The sequence below is a fragment of the Chionomys nivalis genome, chromosome 7 (genome assembly GCF_950005125.1).
Source record: "Chionomys nivalis chromosome 7, mChiNiv1.1, whole genome shotgun sequence".
In the NCBI taxonomy this organism is placed as follows: Eukaryota; Metazoa; Chordata; class Mammalia; order Rodentia; family Cricetidae; genus Chionomys; species Chionomys nivalis.
In genome coordinates this window covers 32,427,740-32,454,763 of record NC_080092.1, presented here as the reverse complement: position 1 = coordinate 32,454,763, position 27,024 = coordinate 32,427,740, and the positions used below count along the sequence as shown (strand labels likewise).

Sequence of the window (27,024 nt, the reverse complement as noted above, 5' to 3'; positions counted from 1 at the left end):
TGGGGAATTATTTGCCCTCTTCTGGCTTCTATACTTGTGTTCAACACACACACACACAAATCGCAAAGTGTGGTTGTGTGTGCTCTTAATCCCAGCACTCAGGGAGGCAGAAGCAGTTGGATATCTGTGAGTTTGAGACCAGCCTGGTCTGCCTAGTGAGTTCTAAGACAGCCAAGACTAAAAGTCAGACTATTGACATGTCAGTAATCCCAGCAGCAGGAAGGCAGGCAGAAACAGAGCTCTGAGGTCTTTCAGGGAAGGTTTTAGTCACGCAAGGAATGAAGTGAACCGACAACTGCCCAGCACACATTCCAGAAGGCTCTGTGATGTTTGCCTAGACACCAGCTCATAAATCCACAGCCCTTTTTATTCATTTTTAAAAATTGGGAAGGGCACTGTTGTGTACTCTTTAATTCCAGCACGTAGGAGGCAGAAGCAGGTGGATCTCTGTGAGTTTAAGGCTACCCTAGTCTACAGAGTGAGTTCCAAGCTAGCCAGTGGTCACACAGGTGAGACCCTTTTGGAAAAACAAAAATAATGTTAAAGTTTTATTTTTTATGTGTATGGATTTTTGCCTGCATGTATATGTATTTGCATATCACATACATATATTTCTGGTCCATAGAGGTCAGAAGAGGGCATTGGATTCCCTGAAATTTTAGTTGCAGATGGTTGTGAGCCACCATGTGGGTACTAGGAGTCAAAACCTATGTCCTCCGGAAAAGCAGCCAGTTTCCTTAACCACCGAGTCATCCCTCCAGCCCTGAACAGTGTTTCTTCCTATTGTTATTATCTTCCTTAAATGTTAATTAGAAAAAAATGTTAGTTTGATTTTTTATTTTTTTTTTTTAATCTAAGTTTAAAAATCTTTTGTGCTGGGCATGGTGGCACATGCCTTCAATCCCAGCACCAGGGAAGCAGAAGTAAGCAGATCTCTTAGTTCCAGGTCGGTCTAGTTATTTGGTGAGACCCTATCTCAACTAAATGTAAAAAAGAAAAAAATCTTTGATGAGAGCTGAGGACATAGACAATGGCAGAATGTTGCCTTGGGATGCATTAGGCCCTGAGTTCAGCACCGCAGAAGTGTTTCATGGTTTATATTTATAGGATAGTTATAAATAAGTAACTATTTACTTACAGGTTTGTTTGCTCATTTATTTTTGCAGTGTTGAACTGAGCTACACTGTCAGCCTAAATGAATGGTTCAGAGTGGGTTTATGCTTGTATGCACTCAAATAAGACTGTGTGGGGTTAGTCTTTAGTCCACGTGTGCTCAGCTTGCCTGGGCTGATTGTCCTTTCTACTTAGCTTCTGTTACCACTTCGGTGAACACTCGAGGTATTCTACACAAAACAGAACTCTTTTCTGAGCTTCCGAAACGGACTCAGGGCGGTAGTCCTGAAAGATAAAAGCTTGCCCCCCACCCCTGTTTTTTTGAGGACAGGTCCTTTGAAGTCCTATCCTCTTCAGCATCCCACCCCACCCCACCCCACCCAGTGCTGGTATTACCCAGTCTTGCACAACCTGACCAAATTCAGTCAACAGTTCAGCCCATTTGCCTTGTTTCTAAACATTTCTATACATTATAGCCCTTTATTCTTTTGTTTTGTTTGTTCTTGTTTTGTTTTTGTTTTTGAGATAGGATTTCTCTGTATAGCCCTTGCTGTCCTGGAATTCTCTTTGTAAACCAGGCTGACCTCGAACTCAGAGATCACCTGCCTCTGCCTCCCAAGTGCTGGGATTAAAGGAGCGTGCCACCACACTAAGGCTACAGTCCTTTATTCATACCTGGGGTATATAATATCTTTTTGTTTCTTTTTCCAGATATGGTTTCTTTCTGTAGTCCTGGCTGTCTTGGAATTCGATCTGTAGACCAGACTGGCTTCGCACTCAGAGATCCACCTGCCTCTGCCTCCGAAGTGCTGGGGCAAAAGGCATGTGCCCCAACGCCAGGCTATATCTTCTGTCTTTTGAGAAAGGGTCTCAAACAGCCTAGGCTGGCTTGGAAATTGCTATATAGCGGATGACCTTGAGCTTGTGATTCTCCTGTATTTACTCCCTGAGTGTTGGGATGATGAGCATGTGCCACCAAACCTAGTTTATGAAGTGCAGGGCCCTGGGCCTCACGCATGCCAGCCAACCACTATCAACAGAATTTCATCCCCACCCCTCAGTGGGAATTCTCTTAAGTGATCCCAGTATAGCTACCAACTTTATATAGCGATTGATACTTGCTATCCATGATTCAGTTCTGCGGGTTCATGTGCTGTTAAAATATTCTGTTCAGGGGCTAGAAAGATGGCTCAGAGGTTACAAGCATTGCCTGCTCTTCCAAAGGTCCTGAGTTCAATTCCCAGCAACCACATGGTGGCTCACAACCATCTGTAATGGGGTCTGGTGCCCTCTTCTGACCTTCATGCATACATACAGACAGAATATTGTATACATAATAAATAAATATTTTAAAAAAATATTCTGTTCATGCCTGGCAATGGTGGCACATGCCTTTAATCCCAGCACTCGGGAGGCATAGGCAGGTAAATCTGAGTTTAAGGCTAGCCTCATGTACATGAAGTGAGTTCCAAGACAGCAGGGCTACCCAGAGAAGCCCTGTCTTCAGAAAAACTAACACATACATACACACATACATACATAAACAAACACTATTTTTAAATCAAGTTTCTCCCCAATTTTACAACTCTTGATGATTTTGATTGACCTGAATTTTTAAAACACTCTTACTATATGTGTTTGGGTCTTTTGCCTGCATCTATGTCTATACACCTCTTGAATGCCTGGTCCCCTCTGAAGCCAGCGGAGTTGAGTGGATACCCTGAGACTGGAGTTACAGCTGTGAGCTGCCATGTGGGTCCTAAGACTCAAACCTAGATCTTTTGGGAGAATAGCCATTTCTTCAACCTTTGATCCAAATTTATTTAAAAATTACTTTTATTGCCAGGCTTGGTGATATATGCCTTTAATTCCAGCTCTTGGGACAAGGAGGGAAGTTGATCTCTGGGTTTGAGAACAGCTTGATCTACAGCATATCCAGTTCTAGGCCAGCTAGAACTATATAATGAAACCATCTCAAAAAAAAAATTCCTTTTGTTATGCTTCAGATCAAACCTAAAGCCTTGCACATGGGAGGCGCATGCTGTGCCGCTGAGTTATGTCCCTGGCCACCGGATCCTAATGTTTCATGATGTGGAAGAAGCACCCTTTCTCAACCCACTCTTTCCCTCCATTCGTATCTGCCAACTGACCCTCAGCAGGTGGAAGCAAGAGATCCGATCTCTTTATTGATGACATATTATTGTTTATTATTGATATAACATGTATTTCTGGTAGGGGCACATCTGGCACAGTGCACACGTGGTGACTAGAGGACAACTCACAGGAGTCAGTTCTCCCTTTCACAAGGACGGCCATCAGGCTCGCTAGCAAATATGGCGTGCTGAGTCAGCTTGCTGGCCATCATCTAGTGTTCGTTTTCTTGAAGATATATTCCTGTTTATGTGTATGTCTTGGGGAATATGCCAGAATAAAGTATCAGATTCCCTGTAGCTGGAGTTACGGGTAGATGTGGACATCCCCACGTTGGTGCTGGGAACCTTACTCAGTCCCTCTGCATGAGCACCAAAGGCTAGTAATCACTGAGCCATCTCTCTACCCATTCTCCTTGTTTTGTTTTTTGACATAGAGTCCCGTATAGCACAGGTCTTGAACACTGGATCCTCCAGTGCTTTCCAAGTATTGGAAGAGTGGGATTACAGGTATGTGCTACCATCCCTGGATTAATTTATATTTCTCGGTGATTTATAAACCCTTCAATTACTTCAATCCTCAGATGACTGAGCCCTAAAATCTGAGGCAGTATTCTGCCATACGTCTTGGGAACTAGTTTTTTTTTTTTTTTTTTTTTTTTTTTGGTTTTTGGTTTTTCGAGACAGGGTTTCTCTGTGGTTTTGGAGCCTGTCCTGGAACTAGCTCTTGTAGACCAGGCTGGTCTCGAACTCACAGAGATCCGCCTGCCTCTGCCTCCCGAGTGCTGGGATTAAAGGCGTGTGCCACCACCGCCCGGCCCTAGTTTTGTTTTTGTCAAGATTTCACTACAAGAAGGGGAGAGAGGAGGAGGAGAAGGGAGCAGATGAAAAAATGTATAGCTCAATAAAAATGATTTAAAAAAAAGATCTCACTACAAAGCCCAGATGGCACAATACTTTTTTCATGTTTTAGTTTATTTATAAGCTTATCTAGTATATGAACTCAAGAGTTCAATCCAGTTTTCAGAGATCACACCTGTGGTGGTGTGAATGAGAATCCCCCATAGGCTCATATGTTTGAATGCTTGGTCCCCAAGTGGTGGAACTGTTTGGGAAGGATTAGGAGGTGTGACCTTTTGGAGTGGGTGTGGCCTTGATGGAGGAAGTGGGTTGACTTTGAGGTTTCAAAAGCCAAGCCCCATCTCTCTCTCTCTCTCTCTCTGTTCCTGCTGCCTATGGATCAGGATGTAAAGTTCTCAGCTACTGCCCCAGTGCCATGCCTGCCTGCCCATTGCCATGATGGTCATGGACTAACCCTCTAAAACTGTAAGCAAGCCCCTAATTAATTCTTTAAAAAAAAACAGAGAGAGATGGGGCTGGAGAGATGGCTCATAGGTTAAAAGCACTGGCTGCTCTTCCAGAGGTCCTGTGTTCAATTCCCAGCAACCACATGGTGGCTCACAACCATCTTTAATGAGATCTGGCGCCCTCTTCTGGTGTGCAGGAAGAATACAGTATACATAATAAATAAATAAATAAATAAATAAATAAATAAATAAATAAATAAGAGTTTCCTTGGTCATGATGTCTCTTCACAGCAATAGAACAGGAACTAAGACGTCACTTCTTGACCATTCTTCATGTCTGTTAAAGGGAAGAATTAAACATCCTTATTTCTTAAGTAACTGGTACCTTGCTATAAAGAAAGGCATGAAAAATCCAGATCCAAAGTACGCAGTCCTCATAGCCAGTAACTGCCTCTTATTTTCCACTGAAAATGGCAAATTTTTCCCAGATCCTTCTCATAGTGGCTGTGATGGACCATGGAGGTGGTGAACCTCTGGATGCTCTGACCCAATATGATGCTGCAAGAAGCTGTGCAAGGGCTCAGAGACAGAGGGCAGAAGAAATGGCTGCACCACCCAAGTCTCCTTTTCTCACAGTCTTGCTAGCCAAACTTTTGTTTTATATGACAGGGACTCCTTAGCTCCGTTGCCTTCAAACTAGTTATATAGTGCCAGGAATGACTGAGCTGCTGATTGTCTGGTCTCCACCTCTCCAGGGCAGGCATTACAGATGTGTACCACTACATCTGCCTGCTCTATGCAACTCTGGGAATAGAACCCAGGGCTTTTTGCATGCTAGGCAACCACTGTGCCTATCACTGTGTTAACCGAGCTACATCCTGAGGCCATAGTCTCAAACTTTTCATTTTCCTCCTTCTTCCTCCTGTATGCTGGGATTTCTGTTGATTTGCATTGGGATTTGAGAAGCTGCTCAGATGATACTGACATGCAGGCAGGGAAAATAAGTTACACATAGAACAGGGACCAAGATAAACGAGCAGGGAAGCAGTGTAGGGCACACAGAGAATGTGACTCGAGAGGGAAACTGTTCGGCTAATGGCGAGAGAGGCCAGTGGTGTGGTAGAGTGAGATTAACACATCCTATCTCTGGCTGGAGGGATGGCTCAGCAGTTAAGAGCACTAGGTGCTCTTTCTGAGGACCTGGGTTCAATTCCCAGCACCCATATAATAGCTTACAACTGTCTGTAACTCCAGTTCTAGGGGATCCGACACCCTCACCCAGACGTACATGCAGGCAAAACACCAATGTACATAAAAACAAATAACTCGCCGGGCGGTGGTGGCGCACGCCTTTAATCCCAGCACTCGGGAGGCAGAGGCAGGCGGATCTCTAGGAGTTCGAGGCCAGCCTGGTCTACAAGAGCTAGTTCCAGGACAGGCTCCAAAGCTACAGAGAAACCCTGTCTCGAAAAACCAAAAAAAAAAAAAAAAAAAACAAACAAAAAAAACAACAACAACAAAAAAAAACCAAATAACTCATTTTTTAAAAGAGAGAAAGTAAAACAACAAAACTGGAGAAAACTTAAAGCCACAGTCAGACTGTGGGTTGAAGGCCCATTTAGGCTACACAGTAAGTCGTAGACAGCTGTGTGGTAAGACCCCGTCTCAGAAAACAAAACAAAAAGATATGAAGATGACTCAGTGGGTAAAAACACTTGCCACTCACTCGAGTGTATGGGACCTCAGAACCCTCATAAAAATTGTGAGAATTCCCCAGAACCCACAAAAAACTGGATGTAAAGCACAAATGTCTGTGACCCCACACCCCTCCAGGGAAGTGGGGGGCAGAGAATTTCCAGAAGCTTCAAAGAGACTGTCTCAAAGTGGACGGTGGAACCCAACAGCCGAGGTTGTTCTCTGATCTCCACACGTGAGTTGTGGCATGTGTGTGTTCACACATACACATGAATGTGAGTACATGCACTTGTGTATCCAAACACAGAGTCACACACACAGACATACACACAGAGAGACACACACATACACACACAAATACAGACACAGACACATGCACATACATACATACACACACAAACACAGACACACATAAACATACACATACATTGAAAAAGATGACAGACACAGTTAAGGCTCTGGAAGTTGAACCACAGCACTGGAACAATTGCAGAAGTGTTTTAATCAGGAGAAGCTTTGGACCTGCAGGTAAGAACGTAACATTCTTGCCTGGGGCTCTTAACTTTGCCCCACCTGGTCAACAGGGTTAGTGTACCAAGAAAGATTAGGCAAAATGTACAAAATGACAGTTCTGCTGCCAGAGGGGACTCGCCTAACCTAGAAGGACGTTCAGTGAGATAGCCTCTCACCCACTAGATGGGTTTCCAAAAGACAGGCAATAGCAAGTCCGCAGTGACATAGAAAGACTGGAACCTTCCACAGGGGAACATGAAATGGCATAGCCAACCGTGGAGGACAGTTTGGTAGCTTCTTTACAAAGTTAAACATAAACCCACAAGTCTACTATGTGCTGCCCAAGAGAACTGGAAACATGCCCATGCGAATACCTGTGTACAAATACTCAGCAGCATCCCTCGTTATAGCTGGTAACTGGAAGCCATCCAGATGTCCTTCAAATAATCAGTGGCGATCTGGAATAGCCATATACTGGAACATCATTAAGCCATAAAAAAGGGATAAAGTATTATGTGTTTCATCAGAAACAAGCTGAAAACATCCAAACCAAAAGAAATCAAATACTGTAAGTCACCACAGAGTGTATCATTCCACTGCTAACAGGGAAATGCTGTAGTTAAATTAGTAGAACCAAAGCCAAACAAAACATGATTTGAAAGTCAATCGGCTTCCAGAATCAGAGCAGCCAATGACTGGATTGGTTATAGTTTCATCTACCGGTCAACTGGTTACTGGTTTTTTTTTTTTTTTTGGATTTTTGAGACAGGGTTTCTCCGTAGCTTTTGGTTCCTGTCCTGGAACTAGCTCTTCTAGACCAGGCTGGCCTCGAACTCACAGAGATCCGCCTGCCTCTGCCTCCCGACTGCTGGGATTACAAGCGTGCGCCACCACCGCCCGGCTTGATTACTGGTTTTTGTTGTCATTGTTTGTTTGTTTGGGTTTGGTTTTTCTTGTCTAAATACTTTATTTATTTATTATGTGTATGTCTACACATGAGCAGGACAGAAGGGTGTCAGGTCCCCTGGAGCTGGAGTTCCAGCCAGTTGTGAGCTAATGATTTTCCCCCTAAGTTTACATTTTGGTATAAAAGCTGTTTGGAGCATAAACGCGGGTGAATTTTCAGGAGGTGAACTCAGGATTTCATGAGGGATCACTGAGAATCTCCCTCCTGATAAAGCCATGTGAGTTGTGTCTTTATTCCCACACCTCTCCCCTGGTCCAGAGAAATAATTTATGGTCCGGGCTGGCACTGGACCATGACAGCTTCCCCATTATTCACTCTGTGTGTGAGTGTGTGTGTGTGTGTGTGTGTGTGTGTACCACTTCACATATGTTAAGGTCAGAGGACAACATGGTGAGGCCCCCTAATGTGGGATCCCCAGGAATTAAGCTCAAGTCATCAGGCTTGGCTGCAGGTGTCCTTCCTTGCTAAACTGTTTTATCATCTGTGGTAGTCTGACTCTGTCTCCCGAATTCTGGGATTCCAAGTCTGTGTCACAACAGCTGCATCACATCGTCTCATTTATTTTAATATTGAGACAGGGTTTTCCTATACTGGGCAGGCTGGTCGCAAACTCTTGAACTGAAATGACCCTTGAGCCTCCGTCTTCCAACTGCTGGGATTAGAAGCATGGACCAGCCTACCCTGCTAGAACACACACTTTCAGGGCTGGAGACAACTCAGTTAAGAGCACTGATTGCCGGGCAATTGTGGTGCATGGAGGCAGGAAGATCTCTGTGGGTTTGAGGCCAGCCTGGTCTATAGAGAGTTCCAGGACAACTGGGTCTACACAGAGAAACCCTGTCTTGAACAACAAAACAACAAAACCACCCAAAAAAGAGCACTTGCTGCTCTTGCAGAGGTCGTGTGTTCAGTTCTCAGAACTCACAACCACTCAACTCAAGTCCCAGGACTTCTGACCTCCATGGGCATCAGGCACTCAGGTGGTACCTGTGTGTGTGTGTGTGTGTGTGTTTATATGTATGTGTGTGTGCAGATAATAAACAAGTAAGAAAATAAATAGAACACACATCTTTTTGGTCAGCAAGTTGGCTCAGTGGGTTAAATACTTGACTCCCTGGGTCTGGAGAGATGGCTCAGTGGTTTAGAGCACTTGACTACTCTTCCAGAGGTCCTGAGTTCAATTCCCAGCAACCACATGGTGGCTCACAACCATCTGTAATGGGATCAGGTTCCTTCTTCTGGTGTATACATAAAAGTACATGAAAAATTAAAAAAAAAAAAAACTTGACTCCCAGCCTGACAACTTGAGTTCAATCCCTGGAACCCGTATGGTGGGAGGAGAGAACTGGCTGCTACAAGCTGTCCTCTGATCCCATGTACACTCCATGGCACCCTCCACACACAAAATGTGAAAATCGTTTTTTAAAGAATGTGTAACTTAGTGATGGTGCACACCTTTAATCTCAGCACTTGGGAGGTAGAGACAGGTGGACGCCCTTGAGTTTGAGACCAGTCTGGTCTATGTAGCAAGCTCCAGGCTGGCTAGGGTTACAGTTTTTGTTTGTTTATTTTTTAAGATAGAGTTTCTGTATAGCCCTGGCTGTTCTGGAGCTCACTCTGTAGACCAGGCAGCCTCAGACTCAGAAATCCGCCTGCCTCTGCCTCCTGAGTGATGGGATTAAGGGCATTCACCACCATGCCTGGCTTGAGGCCCTGTTTTAAAAAAAAGAGAGAGAGAAGAGAAGAAAGAGAACGGAGAGCCCTGGGCACTGCTCTTTTCTCCAGTTCTGACCCACTTTCGTAGGATGAATCTAATCAACTTGTGCCCACACCTTCTACACATGGCCAGTTCCTGACCAATGTCGTCTCCTGGACCATTGACAGAGTTGGTGCAGCTGAATCAGGGGCTGGCATTGGACAGTGTGTGGCGCTTGGTTATTGGCTAATTGAGGAACCGTGTCTCAGGCAACAGCTCATTCCCTGTGCCATTCTGGACTCTGCTTCCCTGAGTACATGGGGTTTTTTTGTTTGATGGTAGTTTCCCCCATTCTGTTTGCTCTGTGCGGTCCCATCGGGTCACCTAGTGGTCCCTGATGCTTTGACTCCATGCCAGTCCTGGAGTATGCTAAGCTGAACCACTAAACACAATGTTACAGTCTCTTTCTCTCTTTCTCTCTCTCTCCTTTCTCTTTCTTACTTTGTTTTGTTTGTTTGTTTGTTTGTTTGGTTTTTATTTTGCTTTTTCAAGACAGGGTTTCTCTGTGCAGCCCTGGCTGTCCTGGCACTAGCTCTTGTAGACCAGGCTGGTCTCGAACTCACAGAGATCCGCCTGCCTCTGCCTCCCGAATGCTGGGATTAAAGGTGTGCGCCATTATCGCCCAGCTAGTGTTTCTCTTCCTAAAAAGAAAGAAAAAAGAAAAAGAAAAAAAACCCTACTAACAAAGATTACTATGTGAACCAAGATTCTAAATCAGTATTTTGATTGAAAGACTGTCCAGCATCACAAAATAAAATAAAATAAAATGCCTGGCAAGATGGCTCATCAAGTAGGGATGCTTGTTGCCAAGGCTGATGATCTAAGTTCAAGCCCCGGAACCCACATGGTACAAGGAGAGAACTGACCCCTACACAGTTGTCCTCAGATTTTCATACTTGCTTCATGGCAAGTATATACACACATACACAAACACAATGTGATAAAAAAACAAAAACCAAAAAACTAAGAGCCAGACCCCAAATACTTCAAAGTTGTCTGCCGTCTCTGTGGAATATGTTCTAAGATATTTCTTAGATGCCTGGAACCTAAGACACTCTGAGCCTTTTATATCCATTTTTGCTAAACTCATACATCCATATTCATGGTAAGTTATTTTATGAACAGAATAAGAGCTTAACAGCAGTAGCTAATAATAGGATAATTGCAACTATACTATAATAAAAGTTATTTAAAACTTGGTTATTTTTATTTCTGGAATTTTCCATTTACTAATTTTAGAGTGAGGTTAATCGAGGTAGCTGAAATCTTGGTAGAATCTTGGTTAAGGGAAGGCTACCAATGGTTCCACATTTGTGAAGCTCTACAAAAGACAGACCTTACCTAAAGGAGCAGGCCAGTTCTCCTGGGCTGGTGGGAGGGAGAGACTTGGAACCGGGATAAAGTATAGTAAAAACTATTTGGTTCCTACCTCAGGGTCCTAAAGCCTTTGACTTCCTGGGACTAGAACTCCTACCCCCCCAAATCCCACAAAGCTACACCTACATTAAACTGTCTACAAAGCAGATTGACTGACTGAAACTTCTGTGACTGGGCAGAGCCAGGGTTCCCCAGGTAGTGAGCCAGATTCTGTTGGGATAGCTTCAGCTCTTTAAATAAGCCTTGTATTGCCTGCCTCTCTGTGTAACCTAATGTCTTCATAAATATTGTGTAAACCCTTTTAGAACGTACCAGCCCTATGTTTCCTAACAGTGTCATCAGATAACATCTGAGGCCTACAGCAGAGACTTCCTCCTACCTGATGTTTCTACCCATGCATATCTTGAATTATGGGTTTTCTATTGTTTGTTCTGTTACTATAAAACCTTCAGTAAACAGTTAGTTTGGGGTAGCCTAAATCTGTGTCCATGGGCCCTGATCATTCGTACTTGTCCCCAGAATCAACTTATTCCCTTTTAGTAAGAGATGTGTTTTTGAGTTTTGAGTCATTTCTTGTACCTTACAGAACCCCTGTCAGTCATTGTAGAGTTTGTGTAGGTGAGGTGACTACTGGTGAACTCTAGACAGCTTCAACATGAGGGCTGGTGGCCATGATCCGCCCATGTAAGCGCTGCCTTGGAAGTTTCTACTCTTTACTCCAGGAAAGAAACAAAGTCTCAGAGAGTGAGCTCAGAAATGTCCAGTGCCTGCCCTACCACCCATCTCTTGCTCTGTGCTGTGTGTTCCTCAGCTGGCTGTGCCTGAGTTATATCCTTTAGAATAAACCAGTAAATATAAATAAAGCCCTTCTCTGAGTTCTGGAGTTATTCTCTTTAGCAAGTTATGGAGCCCAAGGGGAGCTTGTCAGAATCTCCAAATGTGTAGTCAGTCTAGAAATGTGGCTAGGCAATCTGGGCGTCCTGTTTGCACTGGCATCCAAAGTGAGTGCAGTCTTCTGAGACTAAGCATATGGAGTTGGGTTTGTAATTGGGTGGTGTCAGGACAGAATTGAACTGACAGAAGTGGTGTCCGTCAAAAAGATGTCACATTGGTAGTCAGAACACAACACACCTATCTTTGGCATCGGGGGACATGGAAACAGCATTTGGGTAGTAGAAATGTTCTCTCTTGACAATGGTGGTGCTTACATGGTATGTGTTGTGCATTTTTCAAAATCCTAGAAATGTACAACAAAGGGGATGCTTTATAACACAGATCAAGGAGTTGGCAGATGAGTTTGGTGAGTCAAAGGGTGAAGGTGCTTGCACAAGCTTGGCAAGCCCATGTAAGTGGTTGAAGGAGAGTGTTGTAATATGAGCAGCGGGGCTGCGTCTCTGGCACCCGGCCGCCCGCATGGCTAGCTTATGCCCCAAAATAATTACACGGAAACTGTATTCTTTTAAACACCGCCTGGCCCATTAGTTCCAGCCTCTTATTGGCTAGCTCTTACATATTGATCTAACCCATTTCTGATATTCTGTGTAGCACCATGAGCTGGCTTACCAGGAAAGATCTTAACCTGTGTCTGTCTGGAGTGGGAGAATCATGGCGACTCCTTACTCGGCTTCTTTCTCCCAGCATTTAGTCTGTTTACTCCACCCACCTAAGGGCTGGCCTATAAATGGGCCAAGGCCGTTTCTTTATTAAATGAAAGTAACTCCTCCATCAGGAGAGAACAAACCTCGCAAAGTTGTCTTCTAACATCCACACAACTGCAGTATGCATCCCCCCAATCCATGCACATAAAACAATTCATAAAAATACAGATCATAGGTTGGTGGTCTGCTCAGTTGTTACAATGCTTATTTTACATTTAGAAGGCCAAGGTAGGGTTTCATCTCCAGCACTGCATAAGCCACGTAGTAGCCCATGCCAATGTTTAGGAGGTGAAGGTAGGAAGACCTGAGTTCAAGGTCATCGTCAGCTACAGATTGAGTCCAAGGCCAGCCTGGTATACTGGAAACCCTGTCTCTAAATAAGTAAACTAAGGGTCAGAGAGGTGACTCGGTGGCCCTAATGGCTGATGTCAATCCTGAGGACCTAAGTTTGACCTTCATACCTACACTATAGAAGAAGAGAAGTGATCTCTGAGTTCGAGGCCAGTCTGGTCTACAGAATGAGTTCTAGGACAGCCAGGACTACACAGAGAAACCTTGTCTCAAAAAAATCAAAAGGGAGAGAGAAAGGGAGGGGGGAAGAACTGATTCTCTTGGGAATTGTTCTTTGGCCTCCACACCCATGTCGTGGCAATTGCACCTTCACTGTCTATGCACAATTTTTAATGTAAAATTGAAAAATTGTTTGTGCTAGGTAGTGGTGGTACACGCCTTTAATCCCAGCACTTGGGGGGCAGAGGCAGGTGTGAGTATGAGGCCAGCCTGTTCCAGGAGTTATGGCGGTAGGATGCTTAAAAGAGATCCCATACTAGCTCAGAATCGAGAAATAGATAGGCATTTATTAAGGGGTAAACTCACAAATCAGAAGTCCTTGCTTAACCTTGACCGGTTGAATCGTGCCAACCAAAGGAGCAGCAGGTGGGAATGGAACAAGGAGAAGAAGGGGCGTAAATAGTATAAGAGGCCACGCCCCAGTAGGCGGGCAAATACAAGCTGTAATACTTCCTACAGCACCAGCCTAGTTTTTGTGACAGTGATGTAGCTTAGTGGCAGAGTGCTTATTTAGTAGGCCAGGTGGTGGGTGGGGCTGCAGGAGCAACTGTGCTCAGTGGTACAGGCCTGTAATCCCTGAATTAGGAGGTGAATCCAAGGCCATTCCCATCTGCACATCAAGTTTCAGGTTAGCCAGCACTATACTGGAAGACCCTGCCTGAGCAAATGGGAGCAGGGTGTTGGTGAAGGAAAGGAGGAGGAAGCAGGAGTCCGGAGGCTCCAGAGGGAAGAACAGTGTCCCTTGCAAGTGCCAGGTTGGAATGGCATAAGGTGAGGTGTGTTGGTATTTCTTTTTCTCTTTGTGGGTCTTTGCCATCACTATGCATTTAAGTTACTGTGTGTATGTATATGTATGTTTGTATGTATATGCATGTATATGTATGTTTGTATGTATATGTATGTGTATGTATATGCACTAAGGAGATTAAGGCAAGAAGATTTCAAACTCAAGGCCAGGCTGGCATTTGTAGTGAGTTCTATCTCACAAAAGAAAACCAAGGGAACTAGTGAACTGGCTCAGCAGGTAAAGGTATTTGCCACTGTGCTGGATAGTCAAGTTGACACAAGCTAAAATTATTTCAGAGGAGGGAATCTCAAATAATAAAAATGCCTTCTTGCTTAGTATGGTACATGTCTTTAATCCCAGAACTCAGAAGACAGAGGCAGGCAGATCTTTGAGTTTAAGGCCAGCCTGGTCTACAGAGTCAGAGGACAGGCTGGGCAGTCATAACTCTTAGAGAGAAACACTGTCTCAGAAAGAAAAGGAAAAAGAAAATGTCTCCATAAGGTTGGGCTATTGAAAAGCCCGTGGGACATTTTCTTAATTAATGATTGATAGGGGATGGCCCAGCCCATTGTGGGTGGAGCCAACCCTGGATTGGTAGTCCTGGAGTCCATAAGAGAGCAGGCTGAGCAAGCCATGGGAAGCAAGACAGTAAGCAGCACTCCTCATGGCCCCTGCATCAGCTCCTGCCTCCAGGTTCCTGCCGTTTGAGTTCCTGTCCTGACTTCCTTTGATGATAAACTGTAATATGGAAGCATAAGCCAAGCAAACCTTTTTCTCCTCAAGTTGCTTTGATCATGGTGTTTCATCACAACAATAGTAACTCTGAAATAGCCACCATGCCTGATGACAACCTCAGTTCAGTCCTTGGTACCAACAAGATGGAAAGAGAGAACTGACCCTTTCTGTCCCTTCAAAGAACAGCCATTGCTCTCACCCACCAAGCTATCTCTCCATCCCCAAGAACATATTTATTTTAAAGAAAAAATATAGCCAAGGGTGGTGGTGCACATCTTTAATCCCAAAACTTGGGATTCAGAGGCAGGTGTATCTCTGAGTTTAAGTCCAACCCAGTTTACAGAGCTAGTTCTAGGACAGCCAAGGTTACGTAGAGAATCTCTCTCTCTCTCTCTCTCTCTCTCTCTCTCTCTCTCTCTCTCTCTCCCTCTCCCTCTCCCTCTCCCTCTCCCTCTCCCTCTCCCTCTCCCTCTCCCTCTCTCTCTCTCCATATATATATGAAATTACTGAAGTGTTGTTTAATATCTGCAGCACAGCAGTTACATCTTATCCCTCAATGCCTCAGCTGTTGTATCTGCACAGCTGCAGCCTCACTGATGAAGCCACAGCTCAGGGGAGCCTTTGCATCTCACCGCCACAGCCTCAGCCATCTCCACATTGGGAGACAAATGTCATTTTAACCAAGTTTCTATCCTTTTGTTTTACCAGTAAAGACTTGGGAGCCAGATACTGGGGTGAAAACCTGCTAGCTCAGAGAGGCAAAGAAAGCAGTCAGCTGATCTTCCTCCTAATAGGTTTTCTGGCCCCAATAAGAAGTTTCTCTGCTGACTCAATAGGCCAGGTCAAGCTTAATTGAAAAAGGATAATAACAGGTTTGTTTGAGCAAAGCAACTCCTGGGCAAGTTCTCCAGTCCCAGAGATTGAGGCCAGAGAAGCCACACCCCTGAACTAAAGCGGGGAGACTTTATAGGTTGTAGGCAAGGTTTGATGACACGTCCTCCACAAGCTGGGTTTGTGCCCAAGTATGGTCAAAAACTGGTTGCTTAGGTGGGGGTTGGCACCTTCGGGGAGAAAATTGTAGTAGCCACTAAGAATGGGTAACTGGGCTTTTGGTGCTTTTCCTTTGTCCAGAGATTCTTTCAGCAAGTAGGGTTTGGAGAGAGAGACAGAAATGGGGCTTTCCAGATTGTGCAGGAGTGAGCTGGAGGTTCCAACTGAACACCTTCTTCACTGATGGCCCAGAAAGAGAGCTTATCTTCTGCCATCCCAAACCAAAAAGGACCATCAAACTCAAAGTCCCTCCCTACTACTTCCTGTGCATCTCTCTGTCTTTCTGACTCCTTCATATTCCCTATGGCTACTTTCTGTCATTAGCTGCTCACTCCTCTTGATCTCTAGTTGATTTTATTTATCCTATTTATGATAAATAGAAAATTCTTAGATTAGGGTGTGAACTAAGGCTGGGCCACATCACAGTTAGAGGCAGGTTTTTCCAGTAAGTAACGCAATCTCAGGGTTCACTGCTGTGCAATAATGCTCTCGTACACTGTAAAGATTTGTCACTCGTATTATTTTAATAAAATGCTGATTGGCCACTAGCCAGGCAGGAAGTATAGGCAGGGAACCAGACTAAGAGAATTCTGAGAAGAGGAAAGGCAGAGTCAGTCACCAGTTAGATGCAGAGGAAGCAAGCTGAGAATGCCTTACTGAGAAATGGTACCAAGCCATGTTGCTAAACATAGACAAGAATTATGGGTGAACTTAAGTCATAAGAGCTAGTTATTAATAAGCCTGAGCAATAGGCCAAACAGTGTATAATTAATGTAAGCCTCTGTGTGTTTCTTTGGGACTGAACGGCTGCGGGACAGGGCAGAACAGAAACTTCCATCTACAATTGGTGCCCCAAATATTTGGCAAGAATTTCCACATAAAGCTGAGAAAGCTTTAAAAAAGGGGGGAAGGCTCTAGACAGATAATAACAGAGTCAAGCACAGCTTCTTAGTAACTGTATTTTCTCAGGTAGGCTCTGTTTGCTGGCAGTGAGCAGAGGCGTGGCTCCTTTAAGAGAGGCTTCCTGACTCAGCATTAACAGCAGAAACCTCACAGCTCTTTTAAGAGGCCCTGCCACCAAACACTTAAATGGTGTTTATGAGCAGCAGGTAGCAGGCTTCTTGGTGGTGGCATGGACCTAGAAACCCCACAAAGTTGTGGCCATAATGTGGCTCCTGCCTGTGCCTCCTCCATGAAGCTAGATTCTTCAGGAGGCTAAAAAATGGGGCGGAGTCAGTTGCCAAAGCCGCAGTTTTAATCCTAGCTATGCTGCTTTGCAGATTAAAGACTCATGTGCTCAGAAAAAGATAGATGTATACAGTAAATACAGATTTAGACAGAAAAAAACCCTCTAAACAGTTCACAATGTGTTTAAAAATATACATAGACTAGGGAGAGAAAAAAGGATAAAGTCCTTAAAAAAGAAATAGAGAAGCTTTGAATACTTGGGACAAAAAAAAAAAAAGAAATAGAGCCGGGCAGTGGTGGCACACACCTTTAATCCCAACACTTGGAAGGCAGAGGCAGGCAAAACTCTGTGAGTTCGAGGCCAGTCTGGTCTACAAGAACTAGTTCCAAGACAGCTAGGACTGTTACACAAAGAAACCCTGTCTTGAAAACCAAAAAGAAAAGGAGGAGGAGGAGGAGGAGGAGGAGGAGGAGGAGGAGGAGGAGGAGGGGGGGAGGAGGAGGAGGAGGAGGAGGAGGAGGAGGAGGAGGAGGAGGAGGAGAATAATCCCAGCACTCGGGTGGCAGAGGCAGGCGGACCTCTGTGAGTTCGAGGCCTGGTCTACAAAGGGAGTTCCAGGACAGGCTCCAAAGCTACAGAGAAACCCTGTCTCAAAAAAAGAAGAAGAAGGAGGAGGAGGAGGAGGAGGAGGAGGAGGAGGAGGAGGAGGAGGAGGAGGAGGAGAAAAAGAAGAAGGGGAAGAAGAAGAAGAAGGGGAAGGGGAAGAGGAAGAAAAAGAAATAGAATGGTCAGGGGTCAGGTGTGGTGGCACATACCTTTAATCCCAGCACTTGGGAGGCAGAGGCAGATGAATCTCTATGAGTTTGAGGTCTGCCTGGTCTACAGAGTGAGCTCAGTCAAAGATACACAGAGAAATCCTGTCTTAAAAAACTAAAAATTGGGGCTGGAGAGATGGCTCAGCGGTTAAGAGCATTGCCTGCTCTTCCAAAGGTCCTGAGTTCAATTCCCAGCAACCACATGGTGGCTCACAACCATCTGTAAAGAGGTCTGGCGCCCTCTTCTGGCCTTCAGGCATACACACAGACAGAAGATTGTATACATAATAAATAAATATTTTTTTAAAAAAAAACTAAAAATTAAAAAAATAAAAATAAAAGAAATAGAGTTTTTAAAAAGCCATGTAAGGATGGAAAATACACATAGAATCTGAATACTGTTTGTTACTATGTTGTGTTGACTTTGAATTGTTTGAGGAAGGATCAATAGCTGCTAAAAGACATTTGATTATAAATGCTGCTGGATTAATACAACCTATATATTTTGGAAAATGCCTTGAGTTCAAAATTTAAGTCAAAAGATATGTTACTTTGTATAAGAGGTTTTGTTTTTGTTTCCATAGAAATGAGAGGTTGTGGATTCATTCTGGGATAAGTAAAATATGTTTGATCAAGGAAGATCCCCTGAAAAATCTCCAAACAGGAGCGGGTGACCCAGATGATCCAATGTTTCAGAGCATCTCTGTTGCAGTTTCCTCTAAGTTCTACATCCAGAACAGCCTTGAGACTGCTGGCTGAGATAATACAGCCTCACAGAATACTCCAGTCAGGATTTGGCCATAATCCTAAATTTTCTTCGAATCGCCATAAGATTATCAGCTCCCCAATTAGCAGGAAGTAACCTAGAAAACTACACCCACATTCCCCAAAAAAATGAATTATGGATGTTTTCTTTTTTTTCTTTCTTTTTTTGGTTTTTCGAGGCAGGGTTTCTCTGTGGTTTTGGAGCCTATCCTGGAACTAGCTCTTGTAGACCAGGCTGGTTTCGAACTCAGAGATCCGCCTGCCTCTGCCTCCCGAGTGCTGGGATTAAAGGCATGTGCCATCACCACCCGGCTGGATGTTTTCTTTGTTTAGAGTGTTGCTTACAAGTTGTTATGGATAATGGCCAGGAAAAAAGCTAAATAAAGGAGATAAGATTCGGAATTCTTTTTTTTTATATTTATTTATTATTTATTATGTATACAATGGTCTGTGTGTATGCTGAAGACCAGAAGAGGGCACCAGACCTTATTACAGATGGTTGTGAGCCACCATGTGGTTGCTGGGAATTGAACTCAGGACCTTTGGAAGAGCAGGCAATGCTCTTAACCACTGAGCCATCTCTCCAGCTCCCGGAATTCTTGTTTTGAAAAGAAAAAAAGGGAAAATGCTAGGGGATAATGTTCTTGTACACTATAAAGATTTATCACTTGTATTAGTTTAATAAAATGCTGATTGGCCACTAGCCAGGCAGGAAGTATAGGCATGGTGACCATACTAAGAGGATTCTGGGAAGAGGAAAGGCAGAGAGAGAGTCAGTCACTACCCAGATGCAGAGGAAGCAAGCTGAGAATGTCTTACTGAGAAAAGGTACCAAGCCACATGGCTAAAAATAGATAAGAATTTTGGGTGAATTTAAGTAGTAAGAGCTAGTTAGTAATAAGCCTGAGCAATAGGCTAAACAGTTTAATATAAACTGTGGGACCAGGTGGGACAGAAACTTTTGTCTACAATTCACAGTGTAATATCCTGCAACATTGAAGGATAAGTAAAAACTTATTCTAAGAAAACAAGGGCATGGTGCATATGCCTGTAACACCGTGCTGTGGCAGGTAGAGACAGGAAGAGCAGTGGGGAAGGCTGGCTGCCCCCCTAGTTCCAGGTTTAATAAAGAGATCCTGTCTCCTGTGTCTTAAGGGATTAGGGTGAAGAATGATAAAGATATGCTCAGCTTGCTTCCACACACACAGACACATGCATGTATAGCACACACATACAGTCCTCAAACCATAACAAGGAAAAAAGGAACAAATGTGTTGAGAGAGAGACAGAGAGAGAGAGAGAGAGAGATCCTAATTCAAAACTTTTAATGAAGCTGGAGATGGGTTATAGTAGTAGATAAAAGAATGTACCAGTGCATAAAGATTTCTTACAAATCATCCAAACATCTCATCTGGAAGACCATTAGCTGAAGATTTCGTGCAAGTCAATAAAAGACAAAGCCTATAATAGAAAATTGGACAAGTTATATGAACATTAATTAGGAACAAAAATTAATAAATGGGAACTCATGAAACTTGTTGCGAGATATTTGATTACATTGTATAAACATATGTCAAGGTGATTGGTTTAATAAAGAACTAAGTAGCCAATAGCTAGGCAGGAGGTATAGGCGGGACTTCTGGGTAGAGAGAGAGGAAGCAAGGGATGACTTTAGGCTCATGAGAGATGCCAGAGGACATGGAGAGGAAACAGGAGGTACAAGACGGAAGAGAAGTAAAAAGTCACAAGGCAAAATGTAGATTAATGTAAAGGGGTTGGTTTAAGTTATAAGAGCTAGTTAGATACAAGCCTAAGCTATAGGTCAAGCTTTCACAATCAAAGAGCAGTCTCCATGTCATTATTTGGGTTGCTGACTGGGGCAGAGTTGGACACATTACAGAAACTGAAAAGATAATGTTCAGAAAGTGAGGGGCCTCAGAACTTTGCATTCTCATGTAGCCCAGGATGGTCTTGAACTCACTATGTAGCTAAGGATAACATTGTGTTTCTGAACTTTTTGCCTTGGCTCCCCAGGCGTAGGATTAAGGGTGTGCGTCAGTATGCCTGGGTTGTCTGTGCAGGGATCCAGCCTATAGCTTTGTGTGTACTAAGCAGGCATTCTCCCCACTGAACTACAGCCCTCCCCTCATTACTTCGCTTGCTTGTTGTTGTTGTTGTTGTTTTTGTAGTCCTGAGAATTAAGGCGAAGGCATTACATCTGTTAGGCAGGCACTCCAACACTCTCCATTGGAGTAGAATTTGTGTGTCAGATGAAGTGTATGCTTTAAAATGGATATAATTTGTTTTGAAACCATATCCTAGCCATCTTATATATCACGAGGTAATACTAGATTCTACATCTAAGAACTAAGACAAAACAACCAACCAACCAAAAAAAAAAAAAAATCCCAAGACCCCCTTTCCCTTCTTTCTTCCTCCATCCCGCCCTCCCTGTTTTCCTTCTAAAAGACTGGATCTCAATATGCTGACCAAGTAATCCTGCCCCTCAGTTTTCAGGGCAGCTGGCACTCCAGGCTCATTCTGTCACACCTGGCTCTGTTTATTTATTTTAATTGTATTTATTATGTATACAACATTCTGGCTCCATGTATGCCCGCATGCCAGAAGAGGGCGCCAGATCTCATTACAGATGGCTGAGAGCCACCATGTGGTCTCTGGGAATTGAACTCAGGACCTCTGGGAAGAGCAGCCAGTGCTCTTAACCACTGACCCATCTCTCCAGCCCCTGTTTATTTATTTTAAAATATCTCAAAGTTCTTTTGGGATTATCAAGAAAAGAACCTCATTCCTTAGGGTTTTGTCCTTGGTCCCTCCTTGAAGAATCCCAATCCGTAGCTATGCCTTGGACTCAGGAACAGGACTCTTGACTTACTTTCTGCTCTGCATTCTGCTGTGCTTGCCAGTCATCCAGGCTGAACCATCAGTGTTGGCTCTGGTAGCTCATTCTTCAGCAACAGCATCCATTGGCTTTGTCTCCCTATCCCTGCTAATCCCACTCCTGCATTCTATAGTGAGATGGCCTCCTCACTGCTGCCAGACTTGTCTGGGATAGCATTACAATAATTCTCCCCCGGAAAACCTCTTGTAGACCAGGCTGGTCTCGAACTCACAGAGATCTGCCTGCCTCTTCCCCTAAAAATCTCAATTGCGACCACAGTCTATGTTATGTTTCTACAAATTCTCTGGTTAAGGTAGGCTTTCAGAGCCTGGTTCCACCCCAACTCTGGAGCTGACTTCTGTTCATTCCCTAATACCCTTCTCCTGTCAAAATATTTTAATATTTATTTTTGTTTTTCCCCCAAGAAAGGGTTTCTTTGTGTAGCCTTGACTATCCTGGAACTCAATCTGTAGGCCAGGCTGTCCTTGAACTCAGAGATCCACCTGCCTCAGCCTCCCAAGTGCCACTGGCCTGCAAAACATTTTATTTTGTCAGGTCCCAAAGAAAACTGGGACAAATGGCTAACTGAGGTGTCTATTAGCATATCAAAGTAGTTGCTGCCCTCTAGGTTAACTGGGTACCTGTGACTCCCTCTTTTCATGCCTGCCTGCTACCCCAAACCTCTCCAGCCCAGGGGCTTCCCTGCCCTTCCCCCAGCTGCGCTGCTGCTGCTGCTGCTGCTGCTGCTGCTGCTGCTGCTGCTTCTTCTTCTTCTTCTTCTTCTTCTTCTTCTTCTTCTTCTTCTTCTTCTTCTTCTTCTTCTTCTTCTTCTTCTTCTTCTTCTTCTTCTTCTTCTAATATAAGCCTGTCCTTTTGAGCATATTCCTATGTTCTTTTTTGGTCCTCAGCTCTCTCTTCTCTTCCTCTCTTGCCCCCCACCTCCCGTGGCCAGGTTCAGTCTGCTAGCCATATTCAGTCTACTTCTTTCTTTTCCTCTTCTGGACTCTTTCAGATGCCTCTGGCTGAACTTTCATATCTACAATAAAACCCTTCTCAACCATACCCTGCAGCGGTCATGTCCTTGTTGATGTTCTGTTTTATGTGGGTCCATGGAAGGAAAAGGTTACTCCAAGATGAATTTGGGTTTAGCAAAAGCAGCAGGGTGAATCAGCATCTGGTGAACTGACTGCCAAGTCCTCTCATCACTAAGTTTGCAAAGGTTCTGGAGTCCTTCAGGAAGAACACAGATAAGAATCAAACACTTCAAATAAAAGGTAGCAATCACAAAAGGCAGTTCAAAGCCTAGGTGCTGACTCTCCAGAATTCAAGCCAGATGCAATGTCTCTGTAGGATCTCTCATACATGTCTTCATTTGCATGTATCTGGTGCCTGAAACCTGGGAGGGGCATATATGAGCTCCCTTCCAAGGGACTCGACTGCTTCAAACCAAGATGCTGATTTGACTCTCTCAAGGTGTGGATTGTAGATGGGGTTTTCTGTCCCACTGGCCGGCCCCCAAATAACCACACAGAATTTTATTACTAATTATAAATGCAATGCTTGGTCTATAGCTTAGGCTTGTTACTAACTAGCCCTTACACCTTAAATTAACCCATATTTCTTATTTATTTATTTATTTATTTATTTATTTATTTATTTATTATGTCTCCAACATTCTGCCTCCATGTGTGCCTGATGGAGGAGTTACTTTCATTTAATAAAGAAACTGCCTTGGCCCATTTATAGGCCAGCCCTTAGGTGGGTGGAGTAAACAGACAGAATGCTGGGAGAAAGAAGCCGAGTCAAGAGTCGCCATGATTCTCCCACTCCAGACAGACGCAGGTTAAGATCTCCCTGGTAAGCCAGCTCATGGTACTACACAGAATATTAGAAATGGGTTAGATCAATATGTAAGAGCTAGCCAATAAGAGGCCGGAACTAATGGGCCAGGCAGTGTTTAAAAGAATACAGTTTCCGTGTAATTATTTCGGGGCATAAGCTAGCCATGCGGGCGGCCGGGTGCCGGGGACGCAGCCCCGCCATCCATATTACAACATGTGCCCGCACAACAGGAGAGGGTGCCAGATCTCATTACAGATGGTCATGAGCCACCATGTGGTTCCTGGGAATTGAACTCAGGTCCTCTGGAAGAGCAGCCAGTGCTCTTAACCTCTGAGCCATCTCTCCAGCCCCCTAAGTCATATTTCTTATCTACGCTTTACTCTGTGGTGGTACCTTTTTTCAGCACGGCATGTTAATCTCGTGCTTCTTCTGTGTCTGGCTGATGACTCCGCCTTTTTTCATCTTTTTGCTCTCTTTTCGTCCACAGATCCTTCCTAACCTCCACCTGCCTAGCTATTGAACATCTGGCTCTTCATTAAACGAATGAGAGAAAGATATATTCATAGTGTAAAAAGGGTTATCTCACAGCAGGAGATCATTCCTTTCTGCACCCACCAAATTTCACTCCAAATTCTAGAGTCTGCCTCCTCAGCCTTCTTCCCCTCCACCCGCCCTCATGATTCGTTCCTCCTTGCCTGCTCCATAAGTGTCTTCTCTGGCTCCTGGAGCCTACTATGCCTCCCAGACACTCATCACACATCTCTCAGTCTCTCTGGCTCCTGGAGTCTGCCATGCTCTCCTCGGGCACCTACCACCTGGGCATCTCTCAGCTAAGACACTTATTCCTCTTCCTCTATTGAAACCCTCCCATTCCCCAAAGCCTCTCCTAGTCCACTTCTTCAGCTGTTTTCTTGTACTACCCTTTCTCCCTCTCCACTTGTTCTCAGCTCCCCCTGGAGCGAGCTGCCTGCTAAGTCCTACAGCTTCTTTGTGCCCCCCTAGGCCTCTGGGATATTGGAATCCTTCTATGGGTAATCTGTGACCCTATCCCTTCTATCAGCTCCCTCCTGGAAGTCCCACTGCTTGCTTTTTCCCTCCAGAGCCTCTAGCTTCCTTATACACTCTGGACCTTATATGACCCCATCCTCTCTTCCTCCTCGGACTCAGAGATTCCATTAAAGTTTCACCGTTTTACCACAAATAACTTGGTTTCATTATAACTCAGTGGCCAAAGATGGCACACTAGATTTTCAAATTTTCTCATATGGTAACAACTTCTGCCCCTGCACAAACAACAAATCCCCAAATCTCTCATACCTAAACTTTCTCTGTTCTACATTTTCAACTCTATTTCTAAGATTTTTTTACTTTCCACTCTTAAAAGTCTTTTATCTCTATAATGTCTTGGCTCTCTACTCTAAAAACAACAACAACAAAAAATCCTTAAAACTACTGAGTAAACTCTTTTTCTCAGGATTTGGAAATGTAACAAAAGGCTTATAGTTAAAAACAACTGTACATAGCTAATCTCAAATTGCTACAACAAATGAGATATGTGATTCAACTTTTTTTAGAATATACTGTATGTCTCAGAGTTTCTATTGCCATGAAGAGACACCATGGTCATGACAACTTTTTTTTTTTTTTTTTTGAGGCAGAGGCAGAGTTTCATTGTTTTATCCCTGGCTGTCCTAGAACTCATGCTGTAGAAGAGGCTGACCTCAAACTCATAGAGATCTGCCTGTTTCTGCTTCCAGAGTGCTGAGATTATGCTGAGATTAGTGGTCTGTATACCACCACAGCCTAGTGGTCACAGCAACTTTTATAAGGGAAAAGATTTAATTGGGGCAACTCATAGTTCAGAGGTTTAGTTCATTACCATCATGGTGGGAAACAAGGCAGCATTCAGGCAGACATGGTGCTAGAGAAGGAGTTCAGAGTCCTTACAGCTTGACTCACAGGCAACAGGAAGTGATCTGAGACACTGGGCACAGCTTGAGCATATGAGACCTTAAAGCCCACCCTCACAGAAACCAACTTAGAAATGAATGTCTAATCACTTATGTTTTTGTTGGTAATGCCACGCTTCTAGAAAACTTTAGATAAGTAACATGTTTGATGAAAAAGGTATGTTTGATAAATAAGGTTTGTAAATTCCTGAGGTCTATTCAGGTTAACAGTAACCCACTTGAAGATACAAATGTCTAGTCCCTTTGTATTTGCTAACTTTGTTAAGCTTTATCTATTTGGATAAACTGAGTTATACGGAAACTGTGAAATTGTATGATGACGCACTATGGCAGGATCAGGAAACTGAGGTTCCCAGTTTCTCTGGACTGTATACCTTGGAGCAATCATGTCCTCATTTTCATTCAATCTCCACATTTGCTATTGTGTGTACGTGAATGTATCTAGAGATCAGAGTACAATTCAGTTCTCTTCTTCCACAGTGTGAGTACTGGAAATCAAATTCAGGTCATCAGGCTTGGTGCTAAGTGCCCTTACCTGCAGAGTGCCGTCATCATGATGGTCCCCAACACATTTTTGTATATGAATCCTCCAAACACCTGTGATTTGCTTCCTGTTTTCCCATACACCGCTTCCTCATCTCGAAAACCCTCCTTCCAACTCTTCCTTCAGAAATTCTGCATATCTATCTATATGAGGTTCAAGTTTCACCTCTTCCTCTGTTTCACGCAGAAAGGTTTCAGCTCCTCTACCCCTTTAGACATAACCCCTTTCTGCCGTGGTGGTCTTTTGACTCTCCTAAGTTCCAAGCCATCTTGGGTAACACAAGCCAGAGCCCATCTTAAAGACATTAAAAAAAAATTTTTTTTTTAAAGTTATGTGTACTTATGTAGTATGTGTATGTGGCTATTATGTGCACCTCAGAGTACAGCGGGTGCCCCTGGGGTCCATAAGAGGCATGAGATCCCTGGGAGCTGGAGTTATAGGCAGTTGTGAGCGCCTGCTGCTGGTGTTGAGAACCGAACTTGAGTTCTCTGCAAGAGCAAGCAAGTGCTGTTAATGGCTGAGCTACTGTCCAGACCCTTAAGGAGGTGGGTCCTCCTGCCTCAGCCTCCTGAGTACTGGGGGCTGGGACTAAAGCATGTGCCAGTACACCTGGTTTCAAATTTTTGAACATCTTTCCAAGGCAAATAAGGAAAGCAAATTCTCTGCTATAAAATTAGGAAGTGAGAATTGGCGGCTACTAAATTGAGTCAAACAAACCCTGACTGCCTTTCCCTTGGGATGGCAGGAATAGAGCTGGTTTTATGTAGGTAATTACATAGATGATTAAGAACATGCTGGTTCTTTTCCCAGTATTCAAAGCTTTGGGTCACGAAACATAACCAGAGGTGATCAGTGGTCTCACAGGGTTTTTTCAACATATTGAAAATGAAATATGAGTGGTTTACAGAAACGGGCATTTTGAATCTGCACATGGTTACCACCCTGTCGCTAGGGTATGTCTGATTTTAATAACCACTATCAGAAAACAGCACAGGAACACGGTGAGGGGACTTCATGTGGCATGATTGTGAATCTAGATTGTGTTTTGTTAGGTAAAGAGGTCTCAAGCTCCCCGGCTCAGGGCGATGACTCCGCAGGAACGGTGGCGCCTGCGGCCCAGCGGGATCTCATTCTGCACAGGCTTACCGCCCAGACCTCCCTCCATTTCTTATGAAGGCCACGTGTCCCTGCAACGAATGGCAGCAGGGGTTGGAACAGGGTTCCTAGCTCAACGGGTAGAAGGAGTCTTCCCGCAATGGCCGCCCACACGCCGCCCACTGAAGAACCAAGGCGACCCTACGCGAGAACGCTTGCCAAAGCGG

The 27,024-nt window shown here is 44.1% G+C and overlaps 1 pseudogene; it reads right to left on the bottom strand.

Annotated features, from left to right (window-relative positions):
- Positions 1 to 4,933: 4,933 nt before the first annotated feature.
- Positions 4,934 to 25,710, bottom strand: LOC130876817 (cytochrome c oxidase subunit 7C, mitochondrial-like; annotated as a pseudogene).
- Between the last annotated feature and the right edge of the window lie 1,314 nt (positions 25,711 to 27,024).